Source organism: Panthera tigris, chromosome A1 (genome assembly GCF_018350195.1).
Source record: "Panthera tigris isolate Pti1 chromosome A1, P.tigris_Pti1_mat1.1, whole genome shotgun sequence".
In the NCBI taxonomy this organism is placed as follows: domain Eukaryota; kingdom Metazoa; phylum Chordata; class Mammalia; order Carnivora; family Felidae; genus Panthera; species Panthera tigris.
In genome coordinates, this window is record NC_056660.1 from 159,089,180 (window position 1) to 159,112,785 (window position 23,606).

Consider the following 23,606-nt stretch of genomic DNA (forward strand, 5'->3'; position numbering starts at 1 on the left):
TTATTTATTGGTGATTAACTTAGAGTAGAGTCATTTGATGACTTCTAGGGTTGTGTAAATGGTAAAAAGACATTTTTCCAATATTTCCAGGCTAACAAAAGATAGGTTTTTGTATTGCTACCCCAGAGTGTGTTTTCTTTTTAGCTAAAAAACAAAAAACAAAAACACCCTATTTTATACTAAAGTCCATTGCTTCCAGAATCAATCAGAAGCAATAAAAGAGTAGATGTGATGTGAGAAATGATAATTTTCATTGGGTTAAAAGTAGAAGAATAAGCTGAAATCCTAATCACAGGAACCACCACTAACAAGGTCCATACCATCTGAAGCCTGGAGCTTACACGGCCACTTATCCTAACTCAGGCTTCCAGTACCTATTAGAGATCATCATGAAAAATCCCAGAATCTCCTGTTTCTAGTTATTTTGAGTATATGACCATTATTGACTTTGTTCATTAAATGGTCTAAAATTAAAGAGTCTAACATGCAAAAAAAATCAAAATCTGAAAAACAAAAGAAAGGTAAAAATGTCTTCCAATTTATCTTAACTCTGTCCTATAGTTTATGTTTGGGTAACATTTCAAAAGATTGTACAAACCAGTTTATCACCACTAGTATGGAAGAATCAAAATATAACACAGATTACTGTAATGATAAAAAAAAAAAGTGTCCTTAGACTTAAAAAACAATCTTGGAAGAAAAAATTATTCTAATTCACTTAGTTTGATTGAGTTTGCCCTGGTAGCTAAACACTGTTTATTTTTGTTGGAATACATGTAACTTTTAGAAATGTAAAGGTTTTTTTGCCTTTATTATTAGATGAAATAACATACTTCAGGTTCAAGCTGTTCATTTGAAGACCACTTTTGTCTTCCTTTCAGAGTAAAATTTTTTCCAGATACCCTGCACCTGTTTTCACAACCATGACATAGCCGGAAAGTTTTCTTCTGCTTAACATTAGTTGCTAAGCAGAATGTATTTCAGTATGCCAGCTGTAAAATTGTCAATCAAGCAAACATTGCAAGTGTTTGGTAATCTGATAACACTTAACAGCCATTCTCTGATATCTAGCAATCAATGCTAGGATATTTAACTTGAGTAGAGTCATGCTTTTTATTGTGTGAAATCAGAGATGTGATGAAAAAAGTCTGAAATCTCAACAGTTCCTGGTGTTTCACTGAGGTTCTTGTTTGATTCTCTTAATCTCTTTATTGGAAGCACTCTGTCATGACTGACCATGTTCACAAAGGTAGAAAAGGTTTTATCAACAGTAGCAAAGGTTTCCTCTCAAGTATCAATAGGATAGAAATTGTTTTGTAAAAACACATTTTTACTTCATTTTACGAAAGGAAGTGTGATGTGGATCCAAGACTTAAATTTGTTTTATAATTTTGGTCATTTGTTCTTGTCAAATGTAAGGCAACACACAGAGGATGCATGCTGTTAGTAAACCCTGGTTTTCAGGGTTGCTTAGTAAAGTGTGGGGAGTAGAGATTTGTCAGAGATTATTCATCATCATAGCCAGAACGGTGGTAAGTAGAAAGCTTTGGTATGTGAGTGTTCCTATGAGTGTTTATTTTAAATGTGCCTTACGCAATCCCTATGCAGGAAGACAGAAAGTGGACCATAGGAAGCTGTTCCCCTTACCTTGAGTGCAGAGATACCAATATAGGGATTATACACTGGAGCAGTACTTGTTATAATGGAGCTGGGTATTGGGTACTGTGTTTGTTATTGCCTCTACATTTTCCAATAGATTGCATGTGACTGTGATAAAGAAACAGTCTATGATAGCTAAACAAAGGGGTAGTCATTTCATTTTATGTTTGAACTTCCACTCTTCTATACAAATCAAACAAAGTGGTATCCAGCTGCTTACTTACTCCAACCATAAAGCACTGTTTTATCATAAAATTCTATGCGTATCTATAAATATATTATATAAACCATTGAAATATGAGAAAGTTGAGGTTTCAGTTGCATCAGAATCAGGAAATACAGGGTTGGGATTGCCAAAGCAATTTAAACTTGGACCCCCTCTTCTCACTATCAGTGATATAATAGTGCCTTTCATTTCATGAACTCATAATTTCTTACTGTTTCTATTATAGTATGAGCATCTGGTTATGGGTGACAGCAAGATGGAAAACCTGGGGAGAACCATTCTTCCCTAGAATTGCAGTATGTTCTAATTTATCATTTTACACGGACAATCGCCAAATGGTGCAAGCCTGAGACAGCTGTGAGGGTCTTTCTGTTGAATGCACCTATCCTAGTGCTCACAGTGTATCTATCACATGTGACACAACCTCTGAGTTCAAGTAAATTACTGGACTCAGAGAAGGCCTTTAAATATTAATGAGTCTTTATTAATAATAATTACGGGATTATATCTAATCACATAAGAAAACACTCAAAAAAAACTTGGAAAATATAAAAAAACATGGAAAGAAAAATAATGTTTTACATTTTGTTAAATGTCCTTCCTACCCTTCTGGATGCTTCCACATTTCTATTTTACATGATAGACATACTATTGAAACAGCTTATAGGCTACATCTTCCAGTTGTTAATAGTTTATGACCATTTTTCCCCAAGAATAAATATGTTTTTATGACATGGTTCTTTAAAGGTACATATTTCATTGTATGAATACAAAATTATTTGTTTACTCTCCCATTTTTGGACTTTTAAAAAAAAGTCCTATTATAAATAAGTCTACATTGTACAAACTTTCATTTTTTTAGAATAACTTTTTTTAGAAATAAACTTCTGGTTCTTTGGCAAGCAACTTTTTTATTGAAGTCTAATTGACATACAATGTTATATTAGTTTCAGGTGTACAATAATTCTATACACAATGCTTACCACAATGAGTATAGTTACCATCTGTCACCATACGAAGTTATTACAATATTATTGACTGTATACCCTGTGCTGCACTTTTCATCCCTGTGACTTATTTATTTTAAAACTAGAAGTTTATACTTCTTAATCCCTGTCATCTATTTTTCCCATCCCCCGACCTCCCTCCCCTTGGGCAACCACTAGTCTGTTCTCTGTAAGTGGGAATCTGTTTTTGTTTTTATTTGTTTTCTTTTTCCAGATTTAACATATAAATGAAATCATATGGTATGTGTTTTTCTCTGCCTGACTTATTTCACTTGGCATAGTACCCTCCAAGTCCATCCATGTTGTCACAAATGGCAAGATTTCATTCTTTTTTATAGTAGAGTAATATTCTGGTATGTGTGTGTGTGTGTGTCCATGTATGCGTGTGTGTGTGTGTGTATATATATATATATAACATTGTGTATATATACATATGTATATATATTTATGTATATACACACACATATATATACATGTGCACATATACATATATATACCATATCTTCTTTATCCATTTATGTATCAATGTATGCTTAGATTGCTTCCATACCTTGTCTATTGTAAATAATGCTGTGATAAACATGGTGGGGGGGGGCGCAAATATCTTTTTGAATTAGTGTTTTCCTTTTCTTTGGATAATCATATGACAATTCTATTTTTAATTTTTTGAGGAACCTCCGTGCTGTTTACCATAGTAGCTGCTCCAGTTTAAATTCCCACCAACAGTGCACCAACAGTTCCTTTTTCTCTGTATCCTCACCAACACCTGTTGCTTCTTGTGGTTTGGATACTAGCTACCTGACTGATTTGAGGTGGTATGTCACTGTGATTTTGATTTGCATTTCCCTGGTGATGAGTGATGTTGAGCATCTTTTTATGTGTCTTTTGGCCATCTATATTGTCTTTTTTTGGTAAAAATGTCTATGCAGAGCCTCTGTTCATTTTTAATCAAATTACTTGGGGTTCTTCTGGTGTTGAGTTGTATGCATTCTTTATATATTTTGGATATTAACCCCTTATCAAATATAGCATTTGCAAATATCTTCTCCAATTTGGTAGGTGACCTGTATGTTTTGCTGATGGCTTCTATCACTGTGCAAAAGCTTCTTAGTTTGTTGTAGTCTCTATAGTTTAATTTTGCTTTTGTTTCTCTTGCCTAAAGAGACAGATCCAGAAAAATGTTGGTAAGGCTGATGTTCAAGTGATTGCTTTGAGATAAGACAATTTCAAAGGTTTTTGAAAGCTGTTGTCATATGGTCTTTCAGAAAGTCTATCCTGTACCAATTTGTATTTCTAGCTCAATATTTCTTTAAGTATAACTATTTATGAAACCTTTTATGCTCATATTTTACTAGGACACTTTTTTCAAGAAATTGACCACTTATGTCTAGTCCTGCATTATAAGCAGAATGATGAAAACAACATCTAGACCTAGCCTTTTATTCTTATACTGAATGAAGGCAAACTGGAAGTTACAGTTTAAGAATGTACCTATTTCAGCCTTGTTGATATGATTTTACTCTTTGCCTTAATATCCTGACTTTTCCACACTCACAAAGTCCCCTTGGATTTGTAAAGCTTTCACTGCTGCTGTGTCACTTCTCATTTCCTACACTAAAGGCTGCATCTAAAGATGTCTCTCTTCTTTAAGCTACCTGAGCCAGTAGAATGGAGCCAAAAATGCACACTTTGACAAAACTACCAATGCTCACTTGGCATTGGTTATATACACACAGAAGTGAACAGGCAGGTGAGTTTTGGCTTTGGTCGTGGAGTGTGCCTTCTCTGCCGTGAATGTATGCAAGTCTATATAGGTGGTGTGAGGTGGCTGTGGTCTTAATGATGACCCCCTTCTCTCTCTTTCTCTCTCTTTCTCTCTCTCCTCCTTTCCCCTCCATCTCCCTCTTCCCCCCTTCCCCTCCTTCTCCCTCTCCCCCTCCCTTTCCCTCTTTCTCTCTCCCCCTTTCTTTCTTCTTCTCACTCTCTCTTTTATGATGAAAGAGTCACAAGAAGGAATGCAATCAATGAGAAAACACTCCAGTGAAGGTAGATGACAAGCAGCTGTTGCCTGATGCCCAAAGATGCACAGATGAGGCCCAGCTTTGTTTTGCATGTGAGTTCGGATGGATCACAGTCTTTAGCACAATCATTCGGGGATAATGCTTCTTTTTTTAAACTTTTGAATCTCTCAGTAAGTGAACAGTAGAAGGGAAACTTGGTCATAAGGTGACGCAGAAACACTGAGGGTATGAGCTCACCAACATAGGCATGCCTCTATGAGTGTTTGTGGAGTTACCTTAACCTGATCAGACATGAAATTAACTGGTAGGTTGCTAAATGGTCAAGAATAAAGAACACAGAAAATATAGTGCAGTAACTGAGATATTTTATGACCATGATCTTATTGTCCCTTTGACAGAGGGTAACAGACACACAGATTTATAAAAATGAAGTCTTCTGATTTTTAAGCTAAGGATCCATATTTCCAGTTGAGTACCTGCATCGGCACACCTCCACATTTCTTTTTGAAAAATAGTATTTTATTTTCCTTTGTCTTACATTTCAGCCAAGTTCCTGCATCCTTTCCTTTTTATTAACTGTGGATAGATTCCAACCCATTCACCCTGGTAGTGAAGGGAGATTTTTCAAGCTTGTAGCAACTGTTTATCTAATTGCATTTTAATGGGCCGCACATTATTGTTGGGTATTTGGGCTGGGACACAATTTTAACCCTTTTAACCCTTACAGTGAGTGCATCTTGAATTGGTGTGCTGTTGTTATTTACAAACTCCAAAGGCCTGTACACACACACACCCCACATACAACACCATGGGAAAGTTAAGGAGAGCTCCTATTGAAAGGAAAGGTTTTGTTTGGGCAGGGAATATCCTGACTCAAGAAAGCCAAAGTGTTCAAAAGCCAGCAGTTTTCTCAGGCTCTATTTGTCTTCATGAAAATTCAGTCTCAAGAAAGCACACACAGACACACCCACACTCACTCACTCGCTCACTCATACCTATACCTGGGAATCCTAGGCACTTCATAGCCTGAAGCATCATTCCCCAGTATATGAATTGAAAAGGGCTCTCCTAAGAACCCTATACACTCACACTGCATGTTTCAGGTTCATCGTTGTTTGGGTGATGGTGGTTGGTTTCTGTTGGACCCCAGGTGCAGATACTTGATTTGATCACCAGTGGTCTGGATGAAGCCCCTCAAATATATGTATTTATTCCCTTTTGGCTCCATTTTCTCTCCCCCACCCAGATAGCCATTCTAGTGTGCTTAATATATATCTTTCATTTGAATGGGTGCTCTGCAAGACATTTGGAAAGTGTGTGCTATCATTCTATTAAATTTTAAAAGAGACAAAACATCTATTTCTTTCAGCTTTTAAATGTTTCAAAGCACATCTTGGGTTCTCACCTTTGTACAAAAGCCTCTTGCTCCAATACCAGCACTGTTAGAAATGAATGAATCCCCCTGGGTGACTTTTCTGTCTGGTCCTGGTCTGCCTGTTACTCTCCTAGAACAAGTCCCACAGGTCATTGCTCCTATCCTCCTGTTTCTCTTCCAGCAATTTACCAAAACACAATGAAAATCACACACATTATTTTCAGGAATACTAACTCATGGATAGAATCAGGAAGTTTCCAACAGATTTTTCTTAATAAGCCACATTTGTCTTGACTTTTATTTGTATGTTTTTCCATATCCATCCCCTACACCCTGTGGTTTGTAGAAAGAACACAGACTAAAACTTATGTGTAATCTGTGCTAAGTGCTTGGGAAAACAAAGAAAAATGCTTCCTCTTGAATCACTTCATGTTATCATGTTAAGATTTAGGAAAACACATATTAGAATACAATCAAAGCAATTTTTGATTAAGAATCAAATTTTCCAGATCTTTACTAAAAGCATTGGGGTTGATGTGGTCAAACAAATCTTCACTCTAGACCTCTTTCCTTTTTGCCACAGATCCATTATTTACAGATTTAACCCTAATAAACAGATGAGGAAGTTGAGACTTAAAGGGTACTTACCCATGGCCATACAAGTTTTCAGGACTGGATCTATTTTTTTTTTTAACCTTAAGATCTATGCACTAAAATGGATTATCCAATGGTTTATTACTATGGTCAAAAACTTGGTTTGACATTATAGGTATGCCTACATTACTCTTCAGTCAGTTACTCTTTTTTTAAGTTTATTTATTTGTTTTTGAGAAAGAGAGAGACAAGAGCAAGGGAGGGACAGAAAGAGAGAGACACAGAATCCAAAGCAGGCTTAGAGGCTCCAAACTGTCAGCATAGAGCCCAATGCAGGGCCTGAACCCACAAACCATGAGATCATGGCATGAGCCAGAGCTGCATGCTTGGCCAACGGAGTCCTTTGCCCAGGCACCCCTATTCAGTTATCTTGTCCCATCCTATGCACGTGTTGTGCTGAGCACTGGAGGTGGAGGGAGTGGCTGGCATAGAGTCTTCTCTAGTGAGCTCGAGGTCTAAGCAAAGCCAGCAAGGTGCTTACCTGTCTAAGCTCAGGCATTCTTACTCAGGCAAAATTCAGTAAAGCGCACATCAAGGGCATCCTAAAGGGGAAAAACATGTTATAAGGAAGCCTGAAGAACAATGAACACAAAATTGAACCCCCTTTTGGTTTACTGCCGTATCAACTGCTTTTTCTGCAAAATGAGTCTCCCATTCCTGACTACAGACATATTGGACTCAATCTCATAACTTTAGATCAAACGTGACATACTGGTACACATTTTTTTATCCTGATTACCCAAAACAACGATTTGGATTTTAGTATCCATTTCCTAATTTTATAGACATAAAAACATATTAGAATCCGCTTCCAGTTAAGAGGAAGACTTCCTAAGATCCACGTAATGATCCATTTGTTCCACTCCTCAAAAAACTCTTCATTGAAGCCCATAAAGCAGCAATATATTAATATCAGGAAAGTGCCATTTTGAAAGTCATTTCCTAGAATTTTGTGTCCGTAACCTAGAATTTACTGCTCGTGAGGCCATAGTTAAGATTCCTAGCCTGTCTGATGCTACCAACCAGGTCATCAAATGCTATAAGCAGCATCCTAACAAAAGAGACACGATATGGAAACAAATATCGGTCAAGAGGCTCACACGGGTCACCTCCAGGTCACTCATCCACATGAGCAGCATTTTATGATTTGGTTCAGTGCTGCCCTGAGGTACACATTAACTTTAACTGAAGCGAATTGCTGAAAATTTCCTCAGAAATGAGTCCAAGCAATTTCCCTTCTTTCTTCATTTATAATGTGTTGACATTAATTAGTGCCTAATTCCTGGAGTGTGTTCAGGCTTCAGTGACAGACAGAAAGGAACGATTTCTGAGCAGATTAGGCACACAGCCTCCTGGCACAGTTCCAGGGGATAGAGGTACAGCCTGGCTGCTCTCAGGAGCAGGTCCTCATCAGGCTGGCCCACATTCCTCATTAGGACCCAAAGATCTTAAAAAGAGTACAGGAAATGTTTCTACTTAATAGTAATAATCGCTTTTCCTTAAGAAATTCAAGACTCTGAGTTATTGGCTAAGATCTATCAAGAGAAAAAAGGTAGAGTCACTTAATTACCATGCATGGTGTCTGAGCAAGCCAATGTCATAAGCAGGTCTGATTCCAGCACCTTCTGGCTTTATGTTATTTTAAATTTATATATTTCTTCATTTATCCCTGATCCCACATCTGCACAAGCAGCTTCTAGGTTTCAATGTAAATGAGCGTTCTAAAGGATAGCTCTCTAACATCAGTTGGTCTATATTTAGATTAAAGCATGGGGAGACTGGAAGAGTACTATGGGGTGTTTCATGTATATTATGTCTTCATCTAATAAAGGAGGCCCTCTCTTTGGTCAGAGAGCTGTGAGGTTCCTATGCCATTACAGAGCTTCACTGGAAAATGTTATTAAAGGCTGCTGTTTTCCCTCATGCTACTATGTTAAGATTTTCATTTACAAACCATTTTTTGATTATTAAAAATATGGAGACAGAGAATGAACACGTTACTAAATGGCAAATATCAGGGAAGACAACCAAAATTATGCTTTTGAAAAGCAAGTGTGAATACTACACTGATCCTAATAAGTGATATAACAGTGAACAGCCTAGAGAAGTAGAAAAACAGCCAGCAACATAAATAGAACCTGAGTGAAACAGAGAAAAACTGATTGAGATTTATAACCTAGCCCCACTTATGAAAATTAAAAATGCAAGGACACAAAACAATACACATTTGACAAGAGCACATACAAAGATACATAATAAACACATTAGGTTATTTTTTGGAGGAAAGAAAGAAATAGGCATGGAAAATGGGAACAAGATAAGGAGATGGAGAGGCTTCCCCAGGAATATTAATTATAATGAGCTGTAAGATGAGGGATGCAATTAGCTCTGTGTGTGTGTGTGTGTGTGTGTGTGTATGTGTGTGTGTGTGTGTGTGTGTATGTGTGTGCCCACTAATGTCCCAAGCAATATAGACAGCTTGGAACTTTTGGCTTCCAGTTTTAATCCTATTCTGTGCTTTATTAAGATATAAGGACTGTGAACCAGCACATCACAAACAATCTCCTTGCTATGCATGTTCATAACTATCGTTCATGGTATGTTTTAAATACACAAAGCCATTTTATTACAATACTACAGAGTCACTTGTAGGAGAGGAGACTATGCCTCTGCTATACACACTGAATTCTCAGATGTGATACAGGAAAAGCGCCACTTTCATGCAGAAACAGAAAGAAGCAAGTCTTTGAATCCATGTGATTTTCTTGAATTTCTTTGAGCTCTTTTAGTTTGCTAGCATCTATTAGAGAAGTATCAGCTAAACTTGAGCAACTTTCAGGCAAAAGCAAAATTACCTATTACAGTGCATTTATTTCCCAGCCGAGAAATTTAGATTCACTAGTCAGAATATATATATTAAAGAAATATACTGTTTTTTGCAGCAAGACAAATATTCTCTTGTTATCTTAAAATTTAGCCCACAGTCCAAGGTATAAGTGCCCATATTCATCCAAGGCCTTTAAGATAGTCTAACATTATGAATAACTTGTCCAGAAGAGGAGGAAATAGTGATATTATTAAAGCAAGACTTCACAGCAATTGTAAAAATAGAATCCTACTGCAAATTAATTTTTAAAACAACTAATGGATATTTTAAGCATCAGCTTTTTTTTTTGGTCTTTTTTTCCTACATGTTTTACGTGAAAGTTTAATATTTTAGAAGCCTTCAGATTTTATTTTACCAAAACATAATCCTTATGAATACTTACCAATGGAGACCTCTAGCCTGGAGCTTCCTTTCAGAAAAGAGTCTGAATATTGAAAACTTAGCGATCCAGCTTTTAAATAGTTGAGATTGTCAACGGATGGGTACTCTATCATAATGGAACATTGGCTTCACTTGAAAAGTATACATTTATGGTTCTCTTTATATGGCATCATTATGATCTTTACTCCTAGCATTGTTATTCTGCAACCAGAGTATGAAAATAATACAGAATAAGTGACAAGAGAGTTCAGTTGCCAGTGACTTAGAGTTGTAAAGTTATTGGCTATTAGATTTTGAATACAACATAAAAAGGAAATTATTATCTGTCATTGTCAAAGAAATGTAGGCTGCACTTCACACAATTAAAGTAACTTCTAATTACATGAGATTGGATTTGCTTTCTCCATAGTTCATTACAAATCGAATGAGTCAAAGAATTCATCCATTCTTTTTTTTAAATATAATTAGACTTGTGCCTTTCTGAACAAGATATATGACATAGCTGGAATGTGTGGGTCAATCTAGTGACATGCACAAAATGAAAGAAAGTTCCAGCATTACCTCCTTCAGAAGTTGGAAGTTATTTTTAATAGACTACTGGGCTTTTCTCTCCCTCCTAATGTAACTTGGCCTATACAGATTCTTTTCACTTAAACCACTGATCCATTCCTTTAAACCCTTATTCATAAAGGAACCCTAATTGTACAATCAAAACAATGTTTATTAAGCACTCACAATAGACCAACCATTGTTCTAGACTCTGGAGGTGTGTCTCCGAACCACCTGCAACTGACTTACTGGAAGTAATGCAGACAAACTAATGACCACTCCCCAGCCCAGACTAACTAAATCAGATCTTGAAGGGTGGGACCCAAGAATCTAAAATGTTGACAGTACTTCAGGTAGGCAGGAGATGAGCTAAATGGGTAAGGAATATTAAGGAGGGCATTTATTTATACATAAGTGATGAATCACTAAATTCTACTCCTGAAACCAATGTTACACGATAGGTTAACTAACTAGAATTTAAATAAAAATTTGAAGAAAAAAAAGAAACACATTGAAAAAAATTGCATAATGCTAAAATGACCAAAATAATTTGTTTTGTAATATCTGCTAACAATATTTTCTGGGGTTTTTTTTTTTTCAAAAATAATTCAACCAGCTCTCAAAGTATCTACCTTGTCCTTAACATCAATTTGCATCTGTATCTCTATCTACCTCAAATATATAAATTGTTAAAAGTACTTCAAATTATTTTGAAAATCCCAATAAAAACATTTTGTGCCTGTCAACAAGGCCTAATAAGAACATGGGAGTACAGATAGAAAACAGCAGATCCAGATCCAGACTTACAGTCAATAAAATCTGAGCAATGATTTGTGTCCTTTCTGGGATAAATCATTTAATTGGCAATGCTCTACTATCTATCTTTTCTTCTGACATGGCAAACCCCAAAACCTCATGTTGAGTTGGTGGTATCATAAAATATTAGCATCTCTATAATGAGTAGAACCTTCTTGCCAATCCACACTGGCTATGTAGCATGAGCAAAAAATACATACCTGTTGTTTTAAGCCACTGAGATCTGAGGGGTTGTTTGCTACTGCACCATAACCAATTTATCCTGACTGATGCAAATGATACATCTTCCATAATTTTTCCTATAGGGAGTGTCGTTATCACACATCTTTTACTAAAAAAAAAAACTGTGTTAAAATTTTTCCATGTGAAAATCTACAGATAGAGCTTGTCATACAGAGGTAACAGCAAGAGCAAAGATCCTAATACCACAATGAACTTGCCACATTTGTAGAATAGAAAAAAAAGGCCAATGTAACTAAAGAATATGGGAGGGTAGTGGAAAGTGGTGGAGGAGAGTGGTAAGAGGTAACATCTGAGAATTTGTTAGAGATCAGATTATGTAGGCTTTGTGAGCCCTGATAAACACTTTAGATTTTATTCTTTGTACATTGGATGCCACTGAAAAATTTTAAGCAAGAAACTATACAGTATGAATTACATTTCCAACAGATCACTCTGAATACCTGGAGGACAGTGCAGAGGAGCACAAACCTTTTTTTATTATTATTATTTTTAATGTTTTATTTATTTTTGAGAGACAGAGAGACAGAACATGAGCCAGGGAGAGGCAGAGAGAGAGGGAGACACAGAATCTGAGCAGGCTCCAGGCTCTGAGTTGTCAGCACAGAGCCCGACGCCTGGCTCGAACCCATGAACGGTGAGATCATGACATGAGCCAAAGTCGGACTCTCAACTGACTGAGCCATCCAGGTGCCCCCAAGGAGCACAAACCATCTTAACTTTAGTCTTTAGTCCACTTTATTTGTGTTCCCTATGTAGTCAAATTTAATTTAGGTTTTATTAAAATATTATTTCTCCAAAGTCCCAGCAATACTTCTTGCTTCATTTAACAAACATTTTAAGAGCTTTTTACATGACAGACACCGTGATGCAAAGATAATTGAGATGACATATCAAGACCCTGTGGGGAATCTCACCTTCTTTCCAGTGAGTCCTTCCTTTGTCTTCAGCTAACATCAATCTTCTTTGTTTACAGACTTCCCTGTAAATTCCTCAACTTTCTTGGTTCCTTGTCCCTCCACCCACATGCCCCTTCCCCCATGTTTAACACCACTGACCTGACCTTGACTTCAAAGATGTATCCTCTTGGGACTGTCAGAGACTTGGCCCTTGAGGACTTGAGGTGTGTGTTTGTTTGTTTGTTTGTCACCATCCATGAAGGGTATGTAGGCAGTGTGGGAGTGTGAGAATTATAGGAAACAATCAGATCCCCATGTTGAGCTGAAATCCTCACTGAGCTCTGCTGTGCTGTGACATCAGAGGAGGAAGAAGTACACTTTCTACAAATTGCAACAAGTCACCTGATCAGCACAATTCTCCCCTTTATAGCTGCTGCAATAGTTAGAAACCTAGGTGCATCATATACTTCAGGTCCCATAAAACCACTGTTGCCCCCTAAATAGCTCGGGATAGAGGGGGCTGCCTTTCACAGCCTATCAAAATCCATTTGGAAAGCCATCCCCTTCATTCATCATTTGTAAATACATACAGGCAGTCCTTTCTTTGCACATTTCCAATATACACCTTTCAGTTACCATGGCATAGCTAAATTGCTCTGATCCCTGACAACCTGGTTCACATTTCTATTACCACAGTACAATTAACTGTGAGTAATTTGTATAAAGTACAAATTTTGCAGCTAATTTTTTAGTCCACAAATCACTGCGTGAATAACAGAGGCATATCCTGATCAATGGTCAATCATGTCATTTCTTTCAAAATTTGTCAGTGATTGGTTGGTTACTGTCTATGTTATTCAATTCATGTACAGGCAGCAAAGCATATAGTTTTGCCTCTTTGCCTCCCAATGATATATCCACGTGAAATTTTACAATAATGGATAATTAAGAGAAGGACTTGGCCAATGAAGATGAAAGTACAGCAAAGAAATGAAAAGTAATACTGCTGAAAATGAAATCTAACATTATGCAGTTATAGGAGAAATAGGTAGTGGTGGTAATCTTGATACTACCACTGATGGACATGCTCTAGGTGTGCAGTCAGAGGAGTTTAGGGAAGGCAAACGTATGGACATAAATGAGGAAAATGGTGACAAACAGGATGCAGGTGTCCCAGAGGAAATGCCCGATGTTGGCAAAACCCTTCATGTGAAAGGCATTCTCAGTGGTAATACCGCACATTGAAAGAGCCAATGATTAAATGTTAGAAGCTGATCAAAATTTGCCAAGGCAACGAAAAGATGCCTTGAATACATCGTAAGTTATTTACAAGAAGAAGGCAAGCATTGTTCAAACAACTTTTGATGACTTTTTTATAAGGAAATAAAACATGGAATTCTCAATATCTGTAATATGTTACATTACAATGTACTAAATAAGCATTACTTTTGTTATTCTTTTTAATTTCATTATACAAGTACTTTTATTGTTTTAAGTTTATTTATTTATTTTGAGAGAGTGCAAGTGGGGAAGGGGCATAGAGAAAGAAGGAGAGAGATTGAATCCCACGCAGGCTCCTCACTGTCAGCGCAGAGCCCAGTGCGGGGCTCTAACTCACCAACCTTGAGATCATGACCTGAGCTGAAGTGGATGCTTAACTGATTAAGCCACTCAGGTGCCCCAATAGTACCTTTATAACAGATAGAGAATTTTCAATTTTTGGTAGAAATTTTTAAAGGTCATGGAACAATCTTACATTTTCTCATTCATTATGAGTATTACTTTGTATGGTTGCAATCAGCATGGCTGTTTTCATAGTCCTGCACTCCTGTTCAAAGCGAGAATTGCCTGTACTGAGAAACTCAGCATGAATCCATATTTCCTTCTCTGTCTATTCTATGGAGGTTGTAGCTTCTGTTTAAATGTATTTTGTCTTAGAAGCTTGTTTTTATTCTCCTGTGTTGTTCTCTAATGCTGGTAAGTGATTTCACATATAATAATTTTATGGGGATAATCTTGCTAGAATATAGAGCTTGTATATGTTACTCACTCAATTCCTTTCAAAATTTTCTCGTTTAGCTAAAAACTGTTTAATAGTGATTGTTTAACAATAGCAATAAAATTGGAAACTAACTCTCAAAAATTAGGACATTCAGGAAATAACATTTTGTTTCTGCAGTGAATTATTAACATCTATTTAAAAGAATCATGAAGAAGAACATTAAAATCATGTGAAAGAATTTTAGGAATATTTCACTAAGTGGGAAAATCAAGTGACAAAATCCTTTCCGACGTGATTCCACTTTTTGCAAAATATACATGTATGTGTATGCATGTATATACATGCTCATGCGTGTATATATGTACATAAATAATCATAATGAAGGATATTATCAAAATGTCAAGGGTAGTCATCTTTAGATGGAAGGATTATAAGAATTTTTTTTCCTGTTCTCTGTGTTTTCTGATTTGTCTACAACGAGAATATAACACTTTTGCAGGTAGACTATTTCAAAAAAATTCTGCTCTTACCTCTACATTTTCTTAATATTATAGTAATTAAAATGAGCAATAAAGCAGACATTAAATTGTGTTTTTTAACTGTCTCAACCTTTCCTACTTGCTTCCTTCCTATCACAGAACATTCCCTAATGAGTCAGGCAGCCCTGATTATGCTAACTCTGTAAAAATAATAATAATAATAAATAATAAATATATAATAACAAATAATAAATATATGTGTGCATATATATTACATATATGTATATATATTACATATATGTATATGTGTGTGTGTGTATATGTATGTAATATATATATAGAAAGATCAACTCTTCCAGTATCAAAGGTGAAGCATGTAGGAGTTTAAAAATATTCCAGGAGTCTCAAAATTCAAAAGGTCAAATTTTCTTGCTGCTAACTTTTAATGTGCCCTGTCCCAGGCATTGCCACACCCAGGCATTGCTGATGGATTGAAGAAACCATCTGTACAGTGTAGATGGCACTGCCTGTGTCTGATTAGTTGCAAATGACAAAATCCACATGGTTAAATAAATCAGGAAAATGGTAACCAAGGCACAGATGTTTATAATCTTCCTGTGCAGTCCTATAAACACAATCTGTCAGGAAAACAATGCCTGCTGGACTGTTTCTCACATTCACACACTCAAGTAATTTTCTAAAAACTATTTATTGAGCATTTACTATGCGCCAAGTCCTATGCTTAACACTGAAGTTCATTTTCTCATTTAATCCTCATAAGACCTCTGAAAACAGGATACTCTTATTTTCACTTTATATATTTTATAGGAAATTACAGCTCAGAATGTTGGGTAACCCATCAAGGGTCAGACACGAAACACATAATAATAAACACTTAATGAACAAGATTACAGGGTTTTATTTCAGGCTTATGTGTCTGTTTATTTAGAACCATATTTGGTTTAAAAAAAAAAAAACTTTTCCTCTGCAAACAACCAACAAAATATGACATGATAACTAGTTGTAAAACAAACAAGTGACTGGGTGTAAAAAATTGTATTCTAGAAAACCCCACGTATGTGTATTTATTTGGTTCAATTCTTACATAATTGCCAATTGCTTATAAAAAGGCAACAGATTTTATTTAAAGCATAAAAATTTTAGCACTGTTTTTAAAAGCAGCTTTGGATACAATTTGACAAAACTGTAATGAAAAACACTAAGGGGACAATAAAATAACTTTTTAGTTTTACTAAGTAAGGAAAATTGTTTTGATGAGCTAAAAAGACTATTTTAATTAGAAATCATATGACAACAGCAAAATCACCCAAAACCATTTCTTTTAGACAATTCAGTGGATCTCCCACCTTTTCAAAAAAACAAAATTCTATCATGTTGATGATTCTTAGAGAAGACATTACTCCTATACTTCCGTAACTGCTATATTCTTGCTGATTGTTGGTTCTCACTGCCAAAGCTCAAAGCCCTTTTTCTTCCACCTTGGCCTTCCATCTCTGACCTTTCAAGTCTTCCTGAAATCAAATTGCCAAATCCTGTTTTCTCCTTACAGAGCATCTCCTAATCCTTCTAATGTAATTTCACCTGACAGGACTGAGCTACAATGTTCAATAATATATCTGCAGATGAAAAGAAGGGTGGCCCGAGGGGTTCTCCAAGGAAGTTTCCAATTGGACAAACCAAAGCAGAGAAGGCCTATGCCTGTCCCCACCCCTGGGTGTGTGAGTCACAATTGCTAGCCATTTGCATCCATGACTTGTTCCTGGCCTCCCGTGTTGGGTGCTCAGGCTTCTCACTATTAGGGAAGCAGATTATTTTTATTAGTAATGATATTCTCATTATGTGCCAGGCACCTTGCCAAGTGCTGTTATATGTCTTTATAGGACTTATCTAATTATACTATATATCTTTCTGCTTTCTGCATCCAGGGAGATTAGCTTATTCAGTGGCCTAAATCGTGATTAAGAACAAAAAAGGACTTTGTTTTCATCTCTTCCTCATTGTTTCACCAGTAAACTTTTAACTGAACACCTGCTATGTGTTAAGAACTGCATTAAGTATAGATCTAATCTTTAGGAATAATGATGAAGCAGAAACATACAAATAAATACTATAATGTAAATATATTAAGAAATATATATATAATTCATATTCCAAAAATTCATCTTTTAAAAATGTACAACTCAGTGATTTTTGAGTTTATTCACAATGTGCAACCATCTAGTTCTAGAACATTTTCATCATCCCCAAATTAAACTGTTATCTATTAGCAATCATTCTCCATCCCCTTGCCTCTGGAAACTACTAATCTACTTTCTGTCTCTATGGATTTGCTTATTATGGACATTTCAAATAAATGGAATAATATTAAAAAAAAGAGAGAACGGAAAGGAAAGAAATATGTAGAAAGAAATCATATTTATGAAATGGGGATTGCCTGAGTAAATTGGTTAAAAGCATCTTCTACCTTTTTTAGCTTGCTCCTTTATTAGAGTTCTATAATGGGGTGGCCTACAAAAAATTTTTATCACCTTGAGTCAGTCATCTTGCTACAGAGCCGTCTAGAAAGATCTGAATCACAAATATGTGCCAAATTACTCTCACATTCAGTCCAGTATTTAACACCCTGCCTCTCAGCTCTTTCTTTGGCCAACGTTAGCTGTCACTCACAGATAAATTATGTTTTTGACAAATAGTTATGGATATGTATATATGATCATGTACATAGGAAACAACAAGGAGAAAATTGTATATGAGTTATGATCCCATATTGAAACAAAAATAAAAACCCACTAGATAAACACATATATGCAAAGAAAAATATTAGGAAAAATGTGATACAGTATAGGATAATTGGATATTTTGTTTTTCTCTATATTGTGCATATCAATAAATATAACCACTTAGGAGTTTTATAATCAGAAAAAGTAAACATTTTTATACATATTAAAACCAAAATAAGAATGATATAAATGTCTGCTTGGTATAATATATCTCTCTCTAATTATTGTTTTATTGAGTTTACCAATGAAACAGTTTATGATTTTAAGTAGTATGTTTATATTATTTCAAATAATTTTTTTTAATCCAAAAGAAAACAAGAACAAATAGGTTTTCTTTAAGTAGAAGTTCCTAACTGTAAACAGATTCTATTCACTATCTTGTCATCAGACTTGAATTCACACAAAATGGTCTCTTACTAACTACCTATTAGAGAGGAAAAGAGGAGAAAGTTGACTGGCTACTCAGGTCCCTTTTTGAAGATTATCATTCCCTTCAAAGTTCTTCATCTTCCTTGAGGAGAAATTTAGCATACACACACACACACACACACACACACACACTAAGAATTTATATATTTTTTAAAAGTTCCTTTAAAATATAAAAAGTGCTGGAGCTGGTGATGAGAACAGGGAGTGACTAGAAATGGGCACATGAAACCTGTTTGGAGTGATGGAAATATTTTAGAACTTGATTGTTGTGATGGTCACATAACTCTATAAACTGAGTAATAATCATTTGTACTGTACACTTACAATAAGTGATTTTTATACCTCAATAAAGCTTACAAAATAAAAAATAAAAATGTATAATTGCATTAGATATAGGAAAAAATATTATAGCATAATAAAATGTTTAAGGAACCCTAAAAGCAATTAAGGAATCCAGATTGTATTGAAAGCCATATTAGACAGGCTCAGCTTCATGATTGAGAAGGCCCAGTGCAAAATAAAAATCCAGCACCATTGTTTAAAAATTATTAAGAATTTCAAGACGGCAACATTAAACCAAGTATTGGGCTCTTCTAAGTGCTAGGCCCTAGGGGACTGCTTAGATAACATGCCCCTGAAAACAGCTGTGAAGACTGGAGAAAACATAGGCTGAAACATGGAAAGGAGAAGAATTCTATGGAGTTTGAATGGTGCTCCAAATGAAGAGTAAATAGATCCAAAAAGTGGATAGGACTTGGTGGTGATCACCAGGAGAGCTGGAGAAGACACATGTAGCAACATGGTAGGTCAGCCCCCTCTTCCACTTCTGCTTATGCTGAGCAATAGTTGAGAAATAAGAGAAACATTTATTTCTGGACTAAAGCACTGAATGCAGGAAACGGTTTGCAGAGGCAGAGGAAAGCCCCAGGTTCATGGTATTTACCAAGAGCAAGAGGAACTCACAAACTGAAGACATATTCCCTGCACTTCGCACCCTAAAGACACAAACTAACCCTCTTATACGATAACTGGAGGGAAGTTGCTCTAATCAGAAACTTCGTACACAAATGGGAAAATAGGAAGTTTAAATACCAGTGTGAAATGAACAAGCAATAATCATAACATTTCCAAAAACCAAACAGTGAAAGGAAGAAACTCTGAAAACCGAAAAATGATAATCTGTGAAAAAATAGAAAACATTTAAAAATCAGCTTAATTTGGGGCACGTGGGTGGCTTGGTCGGTTAAGCATCCGACTTCAGCTCAGGTCATGATCTCACGGTCTGTGAGTTCGAGCCCTGCGTCGGACTCTGTGCTGACAGCTCAGAGCCTGGAGCCTGTTTCAGATTCTGTGTCTCCCTCTCTCTCTGACCCTCCTCCGTTCATGTTCTGTCTCTCTCTGTCTCAGAAATAAATAAACGTTAAAAAAAATTTTTTTTTAATTTAAAAAAAAATAAAAATCAGCTTAATTAACCTTTGAAAATAAATGTCAGGGATGATCCTAGCTAAAAATATAAGCAAAATAGGTGTTGATGGAATAAAAACATTCATAGTTATTGTTTTTTAAAACCATAGACAATGGCTTACCTGTTCAGTCTATTCAAGGGATGTTTTGTGGGTGCCTGGGTGACTCAGTCAGTTGAGCATCAGACTCTGGTTTCCACTCAGGTCATGATCTCAGGATCTTGGGATTGAGCCCCACATCAGACTCCATGGAATCTGCTTGAGATTCTCTCTCTTTCTCTCTCTGTCTCTGTCATCCTCTGCCTCTCTCCCCCACTCATGTCTCTATCTCTAAAAAAAAAAAAAAAAAAAAAAAAAAAAAAAAAAAAAAAAAAGATAAAAAGATGTTTTGATGGATGTTTCTACTTTTAATATATTTTAATTTCTCAATCTTATCCTTTATAGTTAGTGATTTTTGCAGTTGTGTTTAAGAAATCTTTGATTCATCTATGGGGCACCTGGGTGGGTCAGTGGGTTGAACGTCAGACTCTTGATTTCAGCTCAGGTCATTATCTCAGGGTCGTGGGATAGAACCAGCCCCATGTGGGGCTCCGCACTGAGCTTGGAGCCTGCTTGAGATTATCTCCTCTCTCCCTTTGCCCCTCTCTCCTGTTCGCTCTCTCTCTGTCTAAAATAAAGTAAAATAAATATTAAAAAAAAAAAAAGGTATCTTTGATTATCCTGAGGTCAAAAAGGTACTCCCATATGTTATCTTGTAAATGCCCTGTTTCTTGCCTTTCACTTTTATAATGACCATCCATCTGGAATTGCTTTGTGTGCTGAGTAGGGTGAGAAGAGGGGAGGTTGTCAAGTTCCTGCCCCCACTGCGTGCAGACACTGAATACACCCACACCATTAATTGAAAGAACTGTTCTTTCCCCACTGCTATGCAGTGCTGGCTGTATCACAGATCATCCACGTAGGAGTTTCCTCCTGGGTTTTCATTTATACTTTGTACAATATTGGTGTCTTAATTGTTCTAACTTCATATTAAAGTTTGATATTCAGTAGTTTGTATCTCTCAACTTTGTCATTCTTAAAAATTGTCTTGGCTCTTTTGGGCCCTCTGATTCTCCATATAAATTTTAGAATCAGCTGTTTCATTTCCACAAAGATAAAACACTGAGCTTTCGTGTGGAAAGGCGATGAATTTATAGATCCATTTAGGGAAAACTGATATCTTTAAAATGTTGAAACTTTTCATCAGTGAACATCCCTCCATTTATTTAAGTCTATGATTGTCTCAATAATGTTTTCTAGTTTTCTTTTTTGGGGATTTGCCTAAGTACTTGAAACTTTTGATGCTATTTATAAAGGGCGTTTAAATTGTTTTTTAATTTTTTTTTAATTTTATAGTCTTTGTTAGTTAGAAATAAAATTGGTTGTTTTTATACCGACCATATCTGTAGACTCCTGGGATTTCTACATGAAGAAATGTATCACCTACTAATAATGACAATTTTATTTATTATTTTCCAATCATACTTTCTTTTTTAAACCTTATGGCTCTGGCAAGAACTATAGTATGAAGTTGAATAGAAGTGGTGAGTGCAAGAATTCTTGTCTCATTTCTAATCCCAAAAGTTTTATAGGGTATGGCTAAGTCTACTTCAGTAAATTATATTATATGGCTTTCCAAAGTAGTTTTATGATTTTGTACTTCTAATGGCAGTGCAATATTTCCAGTGGGGATACTAAGCATCTATGTGTATTTAGACTTTTAATAGTCTGTTTTAATATTTCTCCATTCTCCCTTCCATTTTAAAATTCAGCCCCTGGAAGAAAAACAAAACCATTACAGAGATTTGCTTCTGAGCATAAAGTGAGAATGGAGAGGTTTGAGGAGAGGGGTGGGGTTGGACAGAAAGCAGAATCCAGAAGGAGGTATCTGGTTCACTCCATATTCTCCAATATTGTTACACTCTTTATATCTCTAATATATTCTTGTGTATTGTTTTTATTTCCAAGGAAAAGAAATTGGGAAAAAAGATAGAAAGGTAAAATAAAAATAGGACTTTAAATGAACAAACTTGAAAACATTAAAATTACTTAAGTGTATATGAGAAAAAATGCATTTTTATCTTTACTTGACAGGATCTTGGCTGATGACACAAAAAGAAAGCTAAGTGCAGGTATGTACTCCACAAATCCGGGTATAATTGCATCCTCCCACAGCCCTCCCAGTCTGAGGCTTTCCTTCACACCCCAGAGAGAGACTTGTGTCAGGATAAGATATGAGGACACATCTTCACAAACTTATACTTCATTTGAAGTTTTTTATTTTAGCTTTTCTACAAATTATTTGGATATTTAGATACAGGTTTTAGAACATTAAGTAAGTATATGGGTCTGAATGTTTGGTTTTTTTTTTTAACTGATTTTCAGGGTGCCTGGGTGGCTCAGTTGGTTAAGTACATGACTTTTGGTTTTGGCTCAGGTCATGACCTCATGTTTCATGTGTTCGAGCCCCACATCAGGCTCTGGGCTGACAGCACAGAGCCTGCTTGGGATTCTCTCCTCCCTTTCTCTCTGCCCCTCCCTCACTCATGCACGCACGTGTGCATGCTCTTTCTCTTAAATAAATAAACTTAAAAAATAAAAAATATAAAAAATAAAAAACTGATTTTCTTCCCAACTGAAACTTCATAGTGATTTTTCACTCCTAAAAAAACCACATTTATATTTCTTTTCCTACATATTTTGAAAAATGAAACTAATGAGACTCTGGAAACCAGAGAGTATTTAATCTTGAAAACTACACGTAAACATAATTATATTCAGATCTCCTCCACATTTTTACCTGCTTTGAAGCTCTCTACCACAGCACAAACAATTTATTGGAGGATATTGGAGAGCTTATCGGCTGACATGCTGTTAATTCTTTTTGTCAGTATTGCTTTCATTAGTGCAACAGAAAGAAAATTGCATGATATTCCCCTTTTTAAGTTCAATTCTTATTACAAGTTTTGTGTACTTCTCTGTTCCTTGGCAAAAAAAATTTCTTTTAAAGAATGCCAAGTTCTTATGTGAACCTAAATGCAATGGTGATGAAAATAGCATTTGAGTGGGTTCTTAGACTCCTCATCTGAACAACTGGATAGAAGACTGGCCTTTCAGTGCAAGAGGACAGTGAGCATGTCCTTTAAATGTGGTCTTCTCTCTAAGCCATCCCTTTTTATGAAGGATGAGCTATTGAGCTATTGTTCGATTTCTAAATGACTCCATATTGTATAAAAACAGAGCATGTCATTTCATGCACACATTGAAGAGAGAACTCAACTGGGCAGCAGAAGACCTGGTTTTAATCTCTGTTGGTTTGTACGAATCAGCTAGATGATTTGGGGCAAGATGCAACTTCTTGAGGCCTGATGTCTCACCTGGAAGTGAGGCATTTGTATTTGATGATGACTAAAAGCCATTCCAGGTCTAACAATCTATGTAAGCTTAGGAAGAGAAAACTAGTCTCGTAATTTCTTAATGATGCAGCTTTAAGTTGTATTAGAGGGAGAAATAGGTGGTTATAAAATTTTTATTTATATTCAGAACTGAATCAAACAGGTAAGAACGTTGGAAAGTAGCAGTGATGCATTGTGATACCTTTTGTTGAAAGAAACCATTTGAGTGTGCTTCCCCTCCTCACTCCTGGGCTTCCTACACAGCTTTCAGTTTCTAGAAATAA

General features: G+C 36.0%; 1 long non-coding RNA gene across 1 annotated transcript in view; it reads left to right on the top strand.

Annotated features, from left to right (window-relative positions):
- Positions 1-22,059, top strand: part of LOC122231483 — a 34,029-nt gene extending 11,970 nt beyond the window's left edge. The window contains exon 4 of the long non-coding RNA XR_006208742.1: positions 22,022-22,059. This is a non-coding gene — a long non-coding RNA (uncharacterized LOC122231483). The remainder of the gene's footprint in view (positions 1-22,021) is intronic.
- Positions 22,060-23,606: the final 1,547 nt, after the last annotated feature.